This window comes from Sphaeramia orbicularis, chromosome 1 (genome assembly GCF_902148855.1).
Source record: "Sphaeramia orbicularis chromosome 1, fSphaOr1.1, whole genome shotgun sequence".
NCBI classification, from domain to species: domain Eukaryota; kingdom Metazoa; phylum Chordata; class Actinopteri; order Kurtiformes; family Apogonidae; genus Sphaeramia; species Sphaeramia orbicularis.
Genome location: NC_043957.1, coordinates 23,491,972 through 23,505,554, shown reverse-complemented (window position 1 = coordinate 23,505,554; position 13,583 = coordinate 23,491,972). Strand labels below are relative to the sequence as shown.

The following is a 13,583-nucleotide window of genomic DNA, read 5'->3' as shown; positions in this document are numbered from 1 at the left end:
AGATAGATAGATAGATAGATAGATAGATAGATAGATAGATAGATAGATAGATAGATAGATAGATAGATAGATAGATAAAGTTTTTTTACAGACTCATGGTATACACTAAAAAGCAAATGGATAAATACAAACACAATAAAAAAACAACTATACTTTCAAGAGGCAGTCATACCAGTGTTTCCAGAACTGAGATGTGTAACGAACAGCACTATATGCAAGATTAGCCAACAATAAAATTATAGTATTTTCTAAATGATTCAGGCGACACATAAACTTAAATATCAGATTTCTCAAGACGGCATGCAATGAATTTACTCACTGGCACTAGTTTATTTGGACTTTTTTAGTAAGAGCCTTAGAACATCACTGTATGCCATTGTCATATGAATGTCTGTTGTGTAAAATTCTAGCTGCACTGATGTTTTCTTACAAAAATGAAGTTGGTGAATGAATGCGGTGGTTTGATCTATCTATCTATCTATCTATCTATCTATCTATCTATCTATCTATCTATCTATCTATCTATCTATCTATCTATCTATCTATCTATCTATCTATCTATCTATCTATCTGTCTGTCTGTCTGTCTGTCTGTCTGTCTGTCTTTTTTTTTTTTTTTTTTTTTTTTTTTTTACATCAGTTTGGTTTTATTTGGGCCAAAATAATATAATCCAGTCAGCCTCTGACCCCCACATCCCCCCTCCTTATTTCAGAAATGGTTTGGTCCAGGTGCCAGAGCTCCTAGCTGATACTAGTAAATATACTTTTATCCACAAAGGAAAATTATACAGTATGTTATTCTGGATTTGTATACAAGTGGAAAAAAAATCTATTACTGTTATTATTGAAATGTAAAAGATGGCTTATACCTTTCTCATCAATTTTGCACAAAATCATGAATTCTACTGTAACCACAATACAAACCTGCAGTGTTATATTTTTATCCCATTTTTAACCCAACCCCCCCCCCCCCCCCCCCCCCCCCCCCCCCCGACGACCCATCACAACACCTCCTCATCCAAAATACAGGATGGATTCATCAACTTTTATTTAGGTTTAATTCTTTTTTTTTTTTTTTTTTTTTTTTTTAGCGTTGAGTGCATAAGCAAGTTTATATTCTTATTACTTACTTACTGTCTGTCTGTCGTCTGTCTGTCTATCTATCTATCTATCTATCTATCTATCTATCTATCTATCTATCTATCTATTTGTAAGTTGAAATTAAAAATCTAACTAAAATATCTATTACCTCCACTAATAAGCACATAGATAAATGAAATATAAAATACCTTAAATCTACAGTCTGATGCTTCTAGCCCATTGCTTTTTTGGGTTTTGTGTTTATTAGGGGCTCGGGGCCCTAGTTGTGGTTGTTATACTGTGTGGTGATTACTATGCAAACCATTCATTCATTCATTCATTCATTTCTATCTATCTATCTATCTATCTATCTATCTATCTATCTATCTATCTATCTATCTATCTATCTATCTATCTATCTATCTATCTATCTATTTGTAAGTTGAAATTAAAAGTCTAACTAAAATATCTACTATCTCCACTAACAAGCACATATATAAATGAAACATAAAACACCTTAAAGCTACAGTCTGATGTAAACATGACCATTAGTCCGTCCCTGTCTATTACATAATCCCTGTCCTGGGCCTGATGTGCCTCCACCTGCTCTTCTTCTTCGTGGGTTACTTCCATGTGATTGCACCAGTGGTCACAAGCCGCATGTGGCGCGCGCGGCCCGTGTGACCGCGCCTGTTCCACCTGGACCAATCAGGTTGCAGGAGTCTGTCCACGCCGCCGCCGCCGCCGCTGCCTCCGACTGTCCGCACTGTTTGCACCGCAGCTCGGCCAGGACGGCAGCCTCGGCCCGCCTATCCGGAACTGGAACGAACGCGCAGGTTTTCTCCTCTGAAAAGTCCAACGGCGTCGGAGCGGATTTACGCGTCCCGACGAGTCCTGTCATCCGCGTAAAGGTGAGTGGAACCGGCCGGTACCGCAGCATCACCGGTGCGTGTCCGCGGATGGACCGACCTGCCGTGGACAGTCAGTGTACCGTAACTGTGGAGGCTGGCTCATATCTGCTCCACGAAGCTGCTTTGTTTTTAACAGATACAACCTTTAGACGGTGTCCTGCAATGCAGCTCCGTCCTAATGCATCCCAGAATATTCAGGGGAGTTTAACCCTTTTACCCCTAAGCCTAAAACCAGCCACCTGGACTTTTTTATTATTATTATTTTGACTATAAAGGTTAGAAAATATGCTGTGACTAAGTTCTTTTACCCATTTTTTCCCCCAAAACATTCAATATCCAGCAGTCATTTACAATTTACTGTATGTTTTAATACTGGAACAACAGTTTAAGGCCTCTATTGTTTTTGTGTTTGTGACAAAAACAACAATTAGAAATTCACTTTATCCAAGGTTTCATACCAGAAGTGGACTAGTATAACATAGTGCACAGGTAAAAAGTTAAATAAGTGCCATGCATATGCAGCTGAATTGGTATTTTTTCCAAAGATAATTAGCTTTTCATTGTCACTTTGCAAGCATTGTGTTGTATTTCATCATTTCCAAGAGTCCTGTTATCACAGAGCATTAATACAGACCAGGGACAAGAAGAAATAACAACATACTGTCATGATGTCTACTGTAGCACAGATTATTTACAGCATCCTATTTATTTTGTAATATCATATCTCTGCTGAAGTCATATAAAACAATGTTTGCAGTGCAATGATGTGCAACAGTTGTATTGACTTACATTTTTAATATGGACCAAAGAAGACAACGGTGCAAGTTTGCAAATACTTCACCGGGATATTTCATCTACAGAGTTAGTATCATTTCATCAGCATATGTATCTGTGGGTTTTATTGGAAACCTCGTGAAAGAAAGGGGGAAAAAGTCAATGATTTTCAGATTATGTGGAGTGGATGTGACAGTTCATCCACATTTAAGCAAAACAACTTACTTTTTGAATTAATTCATCTTTTAAGATCTTTCTGCCCTTTCCTGGGACCCCTAACTGTAGTTAATCCTAACCCTAAACTAGGTTTATACAGAAGACTTAAGTGTAACATGCATGTTATTTGTTTTCATGTCTTCTATTTTGTGTGAGGTGTAATCTTGGCTCAAATATAATACTAAACCTAACCCTAAACTGGGCCTCTGGTAACCTGGTGGATCTAAGGGAGGTTAAGTAAACTGTTGAAATGTTGCATATAGTCTCCTGCAAAATAATATAACAGCATAATCAGGCTGCTCTATTTAGCAATAATGATCTAGAATCATTATCCTTAAAGTTTTTAGGCTTAAAACATCCTTTCAAATAGCAACACTAACATGAAGTAAATTAAAGTTCAGGTTTTTGTGTTACTCATGATTTTTTGTTTCGATGTCCAACCTCATTTTCTATAAGTAATGATGCAGTTGTTGTGGGGTCCTGACAGAACTCCTAACCTTCCCAACCCCAACTTTTTAGTTCAACATGTTTGTCTTTATAACTGTGCGCCTGTTGGTTTTGTTCAAACCCTGGCTTCCTTGGCTTTTGTACACGATTATACATGCTGAGATGAATTAGAGGGCAATCCATTCAAGTGTTGGGAACAATGCCCCTGTGGAAAAAAAGAGTTTCTCCGTGGGTCAGGTCAGGGGGGAGGGCGGTGTCACCCCGGTTGCTGTGGAGGCAAAGAGTAACATGGAAAACTCAATTCTCTGACGTCATACTGAGGAGGAAGATATTGGGGGGCTTGATTTATTTGTGTGGGAGCAGGGAGGGGCTGAATAGTCACTGCCAACTTGGACCAACTCCAGACTTCTTTATTGCCTAAAAATCTGCCCTTGTCTTTTGAACAAAATTGTAGAATGACAAAATGAAAAAAACGTTAAATAATAATTAAAAAAAAAAAAGACAGAGAGAAAAGAGAAGAGGTAGAAATTTGAAGTATTCCAGTCATGTCTTAAACTCTCACAATTAAATCTCTTCATAAACAAGTGAAAAATGAAGTCCAAAACCTGCAGTTCCTCAAATGGCCACTTGAGGCATAGACCCCGACTTTACAACATCAATACACATATTTACAGCCTGTTACAAATTTATGCTCTCAATAGCTAGTAAGATAATTTACATTTAACTTAATACTAATGTCTGGTGTGAAAGGTTTAATTAACAGCAGCTTCTGTTAATTGAATGAAAGATTGTTTTATTTTTTTTCTTTGTTTTTTTACTTCCAAGCATTTTTATTGTAGTTAAGAAATTAAACTAGTAAAAATACGAAAGGATTCTCTCATAAATATTTATTGAAGTTTGTAGCAATTAAATTTTTATATATAAATTTAATAGCTACTTGTTGCTGATATGAAGTTTGTGTTGGAATCTGTTTTGTGCTGAAAACTGAATAACTGACATTAGCTAAAATCATTTTTAGCTGAATATATCTAGTATCACTGCTGCAGGTGTAGAGGAGTGTAAGAAACTGAAGGACTCATGGAAAATTCAACCATAAAACCTTTACAGAAATTCATATATTGTTACTATTATCATGGACATAGTTGACAGAGACTGTTATTAGTTTAGAAAGGGTGTTAGTTAATGCTGACAAATGTTTTTATTGTTTTTAGAGTTTTTTTTAGCCATAGTCCCCGGCTTGTTAGACTAGCTTAGCTACTGGTCTGTTATATAACCTGCTAATTAGACCAGCTGGCACTAAACTCATGTGTTTAGGCTACGTCCAGATGACAACACTCATGGTATTTTTCTTTTGCGGATTCTAAAAGTTTCACATCCATAGACGTATTGTTTCAAGAAATATCAGCGTCCAGGTGGAAACGGGAAAACTGGGTTAAAACGATGTAATACATATGTCCCACCTGTATATGGCAGTGTACACAAACACAGACAGAGCCGCAGGATTCACTAAAATCACCACTGCGTATCTGTTTATGCAACTCCGCTGGTCGTTGAGTTGATGCAGCATTACCAGGTTTTGTTGTAGTCCTGCTAGTAAACTTTGGCAGCTGACATCAACCTTTAGATCGGATCGGGACATTCCAATCACAGATGTCATGTGATTGTTATGGAACCAAATAAATTTAAGAAAATAGTTGTTTATTCTGGGGAGTTTGTCACTTCTCCCATACGACTCCATTAAACAGATGACACTCTGGTCGACTTTCAAAGACTCCAAGGCCATGACATGTTTACACCTGAAGATTAGACTCCTGTATCTTTTGTCAACACGTCTCTGACTTTGCTAAATGTTTGTTAGTTGGTCTGTTAATAAGGCAAACTAGAGCTAATGTCCTGTTTTTATACACTAAAAGACATTACCGTTATCAAACACAACAAATATGGTTGCAACTAATGATTATTTTCATTGTCAGTTAATCTGCCAGCTATACTTTTGATAAAATTTTTTGGTGTCAAAAATTTAGGAAATGTGTTTTTAAAGCCAAAGATGGCATACTAAAATATCTCTGTCATTGTTTAGTGTCACTGAGGAGGGAAGAAAGCAAAAAAAAAAATTCAAGCTGTAAATCTAGAATTTAGCCCTTTTTTTTTTTTTTCGTAAAGTCCAAATTAATTATAGATCATCAAAATAGTTGTTGATAAGTAGCTAATTAATTTTAGTAGCTCTAAATACCACCTATTATCATAATCTATCAAGTATGAGAAATTCCTTGGTTGTGTTTTAGCATTACATGTCCTGTTCAGCAGATGTTAGGTCGGGTTTAGCATTAGCATTAGCATTAGCCAGGTGAGTTTCACCTCTTCCTTGGCTCCACCTTCTTGTCCAAAGGTGGTCACTTCTGGCTCTAAAAAACAAAACAATGATGGTCATATTCCAAATTTGATGTCCATGTAGCTACAACCACATAATTTACACAATCTGTTGTCTAAAATTGTCTACTCAAGAAAAAAAAAGTCCCAATTAAGATTAAATATAAAGACAACACTAGCAAAAGGAATATCATTGTAGTAAACACTTATTAATGTCTAAAAAACAACAACAACACAGTATTCCTTCCGTTGTATCTTGCCTGTATAAATATTGTTTTGGGGATTTATGAACATAGCTCAATAGTTACTGTTGTTTTTTTGTGAGAGTCTGTAATATGATCTGTGTGCATACGCAGCCTGTAACTAGTGTTTTGCAGGTATTAAACTGTATTCTAATGAAGCCTGCTGTGCCTCTGTACCCTTGGGCAAACACTTTTCCCCACTGCCAGGTAAACATGTTTGCTTTATCTCCATGTTTCCCTGCATGGTCTCTATGGTGACATAAACGCCTGCTTTATTTGTCGCCTCTGACTGTATTCAGACGTTGTTGGTTTAAAACCAGGTTTTCACGGCGTCGTACCTTTTGTTTTCACCGTCAAAAATGGGTCCGTGTTAAGATTAATGTGTAATCCTCTGTGGTGGTTTGAAGCCACACGAGGCAGGACTGTGGAGCAGAGAGCTACAGGAAGATTTGCCTAAAGCTCGTCTTGGCAGGAGGCTCAGATTGCTGAAGTAACAATTGGAGCCGAGAGCCAGAGGTGATGCAGACGCAGTGTTGTGCTGCAGGCCAGACACCGATCACCTGTTAACAAAAGAACAAACAGAGCACATTCAAAGCAAAGGTTTGATCCATAGCCGTGCAGATGGGGTATCCTGTCCTGTCTCATCCCTCCTTCTCATCGTTACCTCTCCTCAGTGGGTTTTGTTTCACCTGGTTTACCTTTTCTCTCAGTGTAATGCCTTTGTATTTTTTATTAGCAGAGTCAGGGTTTGCTCTTTAAACTGATGTGTAATGTGTTTCTGGAAAGTGCTAGTTCATTATTTGTTTCGTAAGTGCGATATGTGATCGTCGTTCTAGTTGCAGGCTTGCATAAAGAAACTGATTAGCAGTTTTAGTATTAGACTCATTTAGATGTGCATTAGCTTTCTGTAATAATGTTAAGCTCAGTTTTCAAAGAATTTAATAAACAGGAAATAAACTTTCACTACTTTATGTACAAAACACAGTGTGGAAAAATGTCTGACAGTAACAAAATTATCAGTGGTCTTGTATTTTTGAGCCTGTTGTTTGATGGCCGAATTCTCTGAGTCTATAGAGCAAGTAATAAAATAGAAATAGTGGCCTGGGATTTAAAAAAAAAAAAAAAAAATTACCTTATTTTTGTACCTTTTGTGATGCTGATTAACTTGTTTTGACTCATATGTATTTTTCTACTCTTGTTTTATTAAAAATGTTTGGCTTATTTGCAAGAACATATATTATAATCCTATGATCCTATTTTAATTTATGTTTGTAATGATCATTATAGTTGAGTATCATATTACATTTTGTGTCACTGTATTGTAAAACAGTACACAACAACAATCAACAGTATACAGTCAGGCTGTTTTTAATTGATTTTCAGCCATTTTGACCTGTCCATTCCAACCTTACAGTCTGTGCATTTCCATTTAGCTGTTTTTAATTTGTGTAGTTGAAACCAAGAGAATGTGAAAAAAATCTCAAACTATCAGGAGATATGAGAAAACTGCAATGTTCCTTAAAGTAATACATAAAATTATGAATGATTACCTAGAAACTGAAACAACAGCAGTTTCTGAAACAACAAGGAACGCTGCAAAAACAAATGATTCAATGAGACTTTGACAAACTAACAAATTCTGAGTTCAGGTCAAAAGTGTCTTTATAAAATACTACATCTTTTTTGCGGATTTTCTGTAAATTTGGTTAAGATTCATACTAAATTTGGACACTGCAGCACTTTGGTTTCATGAATGTAGTGCATTCATTTTAGTAGGAGATGTTTAATAAATGAGATTTAATTTATTACCATCATGCATATCATCACATTATTTTTACGTCGATACACAGCCTTATTGTTTTTAGGCTAAATTATTTTAATTACCATTGAAAATAGAAGGAATTAGATGAAAATGCCCACAAGTTACGTTGTGGGCCACCACAAATCCAAACTTTATTACAAATATAGAGAAAAGTAGCAAATTTTTGCACTTGTACCATTGATTTCTTCCTAAATAAAGAGGTTAAATGATTGATAAAATAAAGAATTTCCTGAAATAAATCCAGGAGCCAATTACAAGCCAGGTCTATAATAATGGCCAAAGCTGAGGTTGACAAACAAATAAATATAACATCGCCGTGCTGTGCACTTTTAATGCACCTCAGCCAAATGTAGTGTAATATTCTGTTCAAAGTTACTGCCCTATAATTCACATTAGATTGTCTTTGAGTAAATTTGGTGTGGATATCTCAATGCATTCTTCAGATAATGCAGTTTCGTCGTTGAAAGGACATGTCACCATTTGACCTTGAAAAAATAGGTCACGGTCACCTATTTTCAGTAGGCTTCTGCTCCATGCTAAGATGCATCCACAGTATAAATTGGGTGCAGATATGTCAGTGCATTCTTCAGATTATATGGTTACGTTATTGAATGGACAGATGGATGGACGGACAGATGACAAAATGATTATAATACCCCTTTGGCCTGAAGTTGCCAAGGGGTAAAAACCAGTTCCTCAAATACAGGATAAACATCTGGTGCCTGTCATCAAATGTGCTATCAGTGAAACACACTGTTCACCACTTTAATACAGTAAACAATATAATTCAGCTGTGCTCAACATTTTTGCTCTAGATTACCCATCTGAGGTGATGTCCGATTTCAGTCACTGCAGGTGTGTGCTAGTTTTACAAATTTACAGTTTACTGCAGGAAGACAACACTTTCACAATAAAAACTTGAAGTAATAAATACATTCTATCCACTGAGATGCTGGAGGGCTTTTATTTTGAAATGGCAATGGAAGTGTTGTATTTAGAAAAACTTATTTTAGAAAAGTCAGCATCTAATTATGTCTATTCTAGTTATTAAACAGAGGATTTAAGAGATTGAGGCCTGTGTCTAATACAAACCTAAAAATAAAGGCCTGGTACCCTCTACAGCTGAGGTAAATAAAGGCCCGGGTCACTATTTGAGAAAATATCTTTAAATTGTTGTTACTAGTTTTATGTAAGTCGAACAACAGTTTTATATGCCAATGAAGTAGTTGAAATTGTCCTTTAAGAAAGTTTGAGTGATGAATGTGTGTTAATGAGTGGAGTATTATCTGTGTTTTATAAGCTGTATAAATAACCTGCTGTTTATTTTGATGATTTAGACATCCCAGCGTTTTCCTGCGAGGTCAGCTGTGAAAAGGATAAACTCAGATTTCTGGTTTGTTTGAGTCAGATTTGCGCAGGTTATCCTCTTGGATGTAAGAGTCAGTTACAGGTTAGTCAACAGGCTCCGCCTAACCTGTGTTACAGGTGGGACAGTCATTCATATTAGTCTTAGCTGAACCCGTCTGAAGCTTGTTTAAACAGTCATTGTCAGAACAGGCTCGCGTGCTCTGCAAACTGGCAGCTTTAATCTCTAAAGTCTGAAAACCTCATTTCAGACACAGGCTGTTATTAGCAGATTTACCATAAGCTGCTGTGTTGGGGGCTACTTTACTGTATCTGCACACAGTCTTTAAAAAAATCCTTACTTCTCTGACTCTGCAGGTGTTTGTGCTAAAGGGAAGCAGAGGGAGTGGACTGCCGTTTATGGACAGGTTCATAGCTTTCGCCGCTGAAGCTCAATTTTTGTTACGTTGCATCTCTACTGAATTGTTGATCAGGCAGTTCTTGGCCATGGAAGCGCAGTATTAAATATATATTGCTCTGTACTCTGGCCCTGTGATTTAGAGCTGACGTAAGCTGCTACGCTGTGTGATTTGTGACAGTGTAGTGTTTTGGCAGCGCAGCTTTTAATTTCAATATGTATCATCAATAATTTCCTTAACAGAAAGTGATGATGCATTTGCTAATCAGCAGTTTGATACAGTATTTAATACACTTTGACTGCCTTGAAGCTTCCTTTCAGTAACCCTGTGTCCCATATAGATTTATCAAGGATTGTTGTGTTAGTATTAATACAATTCAAAATAAGGCACATTTAGAACACAGTGGAAAATACAAGTCACAAAAGAAAGCATTGATATTAAAATACAGTTTGATGTGTATTTCATTGTAGACAGTATGGACACAACATATTTTCAGGAGTTTCCGAATACAGTTAATGGAAATAAATGTAGCTCTTAACCCTGCAGGGCCACCCATACATAGTTAAAGTTACTCCAGACATTTAAAATGAACATTTTACACAAATTTCTGCAGGTCAAAGCGAATGAACCAAATCGTTTTACTGCAGACAGATTTTACAGGATCCCTATAAACAGAATAGACGATCCTCCCATCTTAAGAAATATAGGTTGTGTGTAATGGGATGCACCACTCCTTGTGTAACTTGTGCCCATTCCACACTAATATGGATATTTTTCCATTTCTGTTTTTTAATAAAACTGTCCACATAACCTTCAATTTACCAAATATCTCAGTACACAAGACAGCGCAAAAATGACTACAAACTGAGACAAATGCTCCAACAAATCATAGTTTTTGTTGGAATTGAAACTGTGGATAATACTTAACTTAGTAGACGCAGAGGCTTTAATCTGTCATGAAGGTGAAAAAGCAACAATAAGTTCAGTTTGAAATATCAGTGTTGGTTGTGATTGTGGATGGAGGTAGACAAATATATCAACCAGCCAATATATCAGGCCAATATATTGATTTTTTTCCAATATTGGCCTCAATTGTTTTTTTTTTTTTTTTTTGAAAGGCGATGTTTAATCAGTAGTAAAAATGTTCTAAGATATTTGATCAGGCACCTGTGTGGGCAGTACTTGAAGTTCAATAAATGTTAAAAGAGTACTAGTGTATGTGTATTAATAATTTCATTTATGTTCCTGCATAAAAATATTAATTATCTGAGTGTTTCTGTTGTATTTTACGGTCAATATGCTTTAAAAAAAAAAAATTGGCCTCAAAAATTGGCTGTAGATATCGGCCATAGGCTGACTACATTTTTACAAATCGGCATCGGCCTTAGAAAAACCCATATCAGTCAACCTCTAATTGTGGAAGTGTATTGTTTACATCACGGGTGTCAAACTCAGATCCTCGAGGGCCGGTATCCTGCATGTTTTAGATGTTTCCCTCTTCCAGCACACCTGACGGTCGTTATCAGGCTTCTGCAGAGCTGGATGATAGGCTTATCATTTGAATCAGGTGTGTTGGAAGAGGGAAACATCTAAAACATGCAGGATACCAGCCCTTGAGGATCTGAGTTTGACACCCCTGGTTTACATGTTGTGGATAGGGGTGTTAGAAAATATCAGTTCTGCGATATATCACAATATTTCATTTCACAATACTGTATCGATATGAAAAATTACTGTATCAATATTTTTAGGTGTTTATTCAAATGCAGATACGGTGCAGGTTCATTTTTGTTTTTGTTTATATTTTATTTATAATTATTTAACACTGTTTTATTAAATAATGGTTATTTGAAGCATCCTAAAAGCGCTTTTTACTGTCTGAGAGAGGCAGATGTTAGTTCCTTTGTTGAGACTGCACAAAAATAATGTTATGATGTTAGCTATGAACTAATAGTACAGTCTACTCTCGTTAAACCGCCCACCGTTATACCGCCATTTCCACCTATCGCCATCCTCCAGCCCAGTTCCATGCACAAACAACACTTATACCATTGATTTCCCGACCGTTATACTGCCAGCGCGATTGCCATCGAGTACACATAAATTTTAACAATGCACTGAAACAAACGCGCCAGACGCTGATTGCGACAAGCTACGAGTAGGTCTACGGAACGGCCACCGTTCATTTATCGCAGAACACTCAGTAGGTCAGGATGTCGGGAAGAGGACGTGGGGTTAAGCCAAAGCCTCAAGATGATGGGGTGTCATTTCCCGACACAGTACAATAATGCTTAAAATGTTTCCCCACTTTAAATGATCCCTTAAAACATAACAGAATCAAGAAACGCAATTAGAATGGGTTAACGGAGGCAGCATAGACATCATATAATAAAGACATGCACATTATGGACGCAACCCGTTGTAACGCCATTTTCGCTATACCGCCAATTTGGCCGTGAACGGAAGTTGGCGGTATAACGAGAGTAGACTGTATATGAATATTTGAGCAGGATCTTAAACTGTAATGTCTGTTAAACATAATTTAAGTTTTAACAGAGGAAAATTTTGTGATATAGCATTAGATACTGTTGTGATCAAATGAAAATGTCTTTAGTATTTGTGCATATTTCTGGTGTAATTCCATTCTTCCAGGAAATAATCTTTTAAAAAAGAACCAAAACCCCTCCAGAAATTGCCTTTTTAACAGTATATCGCGATATATCGTATCATGATATATTGTATTGTGATCCTTGTATTGTAATTTGTATGGTATCACCAGATTCTTGCTAATACACACCCCTAGTTGTGGATGTGTTCATAACTTTGGTCCAGTCCGTCTGCCAAAGGTATCGGTGCTGATATCCATCTACTGCAGGTCATACACTGGTTTATACGCCTGGATTTGATGCAGCTTCATGACATAAACACAGAAAAGACATGAACAAAATTGGGTGAGACACCATCGTTTTCTGTCTACATGAATACACACAAACCTTTTATTTATTTATTTTTACTTTTTATGGCCTAACATGCCATTAATGTGTTCATGAGAAGCCCAAACATGGAGAATCATACAGTGTCAGTTTTGCTAAATATTTGCATTAGTTTGAATGGAGTAACAAAAGCCAGCATAAGCTGAATTGTCCACTGTTACCTTCTGTGTTAGTACCTTATTACTTGCCGCTGTTTAATAAAAAAAAAAAAAAAAAAAAAAAGAAGAAGTGAATGTTCAAATACCAAACTGTATTCAAGTCCAGCCCTCCAAGAGTCAGTATATGAACGCCACATCCACTCCCTGTTGGTAAAGTTCTGTTTGTTCATATATTGAGCAAAAAACAAAAGTAGCAGAACCTTCAGTGGTGAGATTTTTCATATCAATCAGTCAATCAAAGTTTATTTATATAGCACTTTACAACAACATGAAGAAGACCAAAGTGCTTTACATCTAAAAGCATGATTGAATTATAAGATAGAAACAGGTTAGTCAAGTACCATAAATATGCATAAAACAATAGGACACAATACACGGTGATTTAAAAAAAAAAAAAAAAAGTGTCGTTTTCAGAAAGAAAATGGTATTTCATTTTATTCGGGCAGAGAAGTTGTCCAGTTTTATTGATAACATCTAGTTAGTACCTCCCTCATCAAAAAACATGCACCAACATACATTTGACAGCAAAGGACAAAAGAATGCACTTTGTATTCCTAAAAACAGGACTCAGTAAAAGAGAGTAGGTTAGTTGTTAAATAAGAAGGTTTTATGTTACGCAATTACAACCTTAGGTTATTTACCACAACAGGGCTCCATTTACTCTGACCCCATGCCCCATGCTCATTTTACCCCTTCCATTCACCCCTTCCACGGCCAAAGAACCACTTTTTAGCTTACCGGCCAACAGACTGTAAGCTATTGTCGGCATGCAGCATCCGGCGGCGTCGTCTGTCATCCGTTACAAAAA

General features: G+C 36.6%; 1 protein-coding gene across 1 annotated transcript in view; it reads left to right on the top strand.

The window, feature by feature from the left end:
* Window positions 1-1,861: 1,861 nt before the first annotated feature.
* Window positions 1,862-13,583, top strand: part of fhdc1 (FH2 domain containing 1) — a 50,459-nt gene continuing 38,737 nt past the window's right edge. Inside the window, exon 1 of the mRNA XM_030130145.1 lies at window positions 1,862-1,990. The gene's annotated coding sequence lies outside the window, so the exon portion shown is untranslated. The remainder of the gene's footprint in view (window positions 1,991-13,583) is intronic.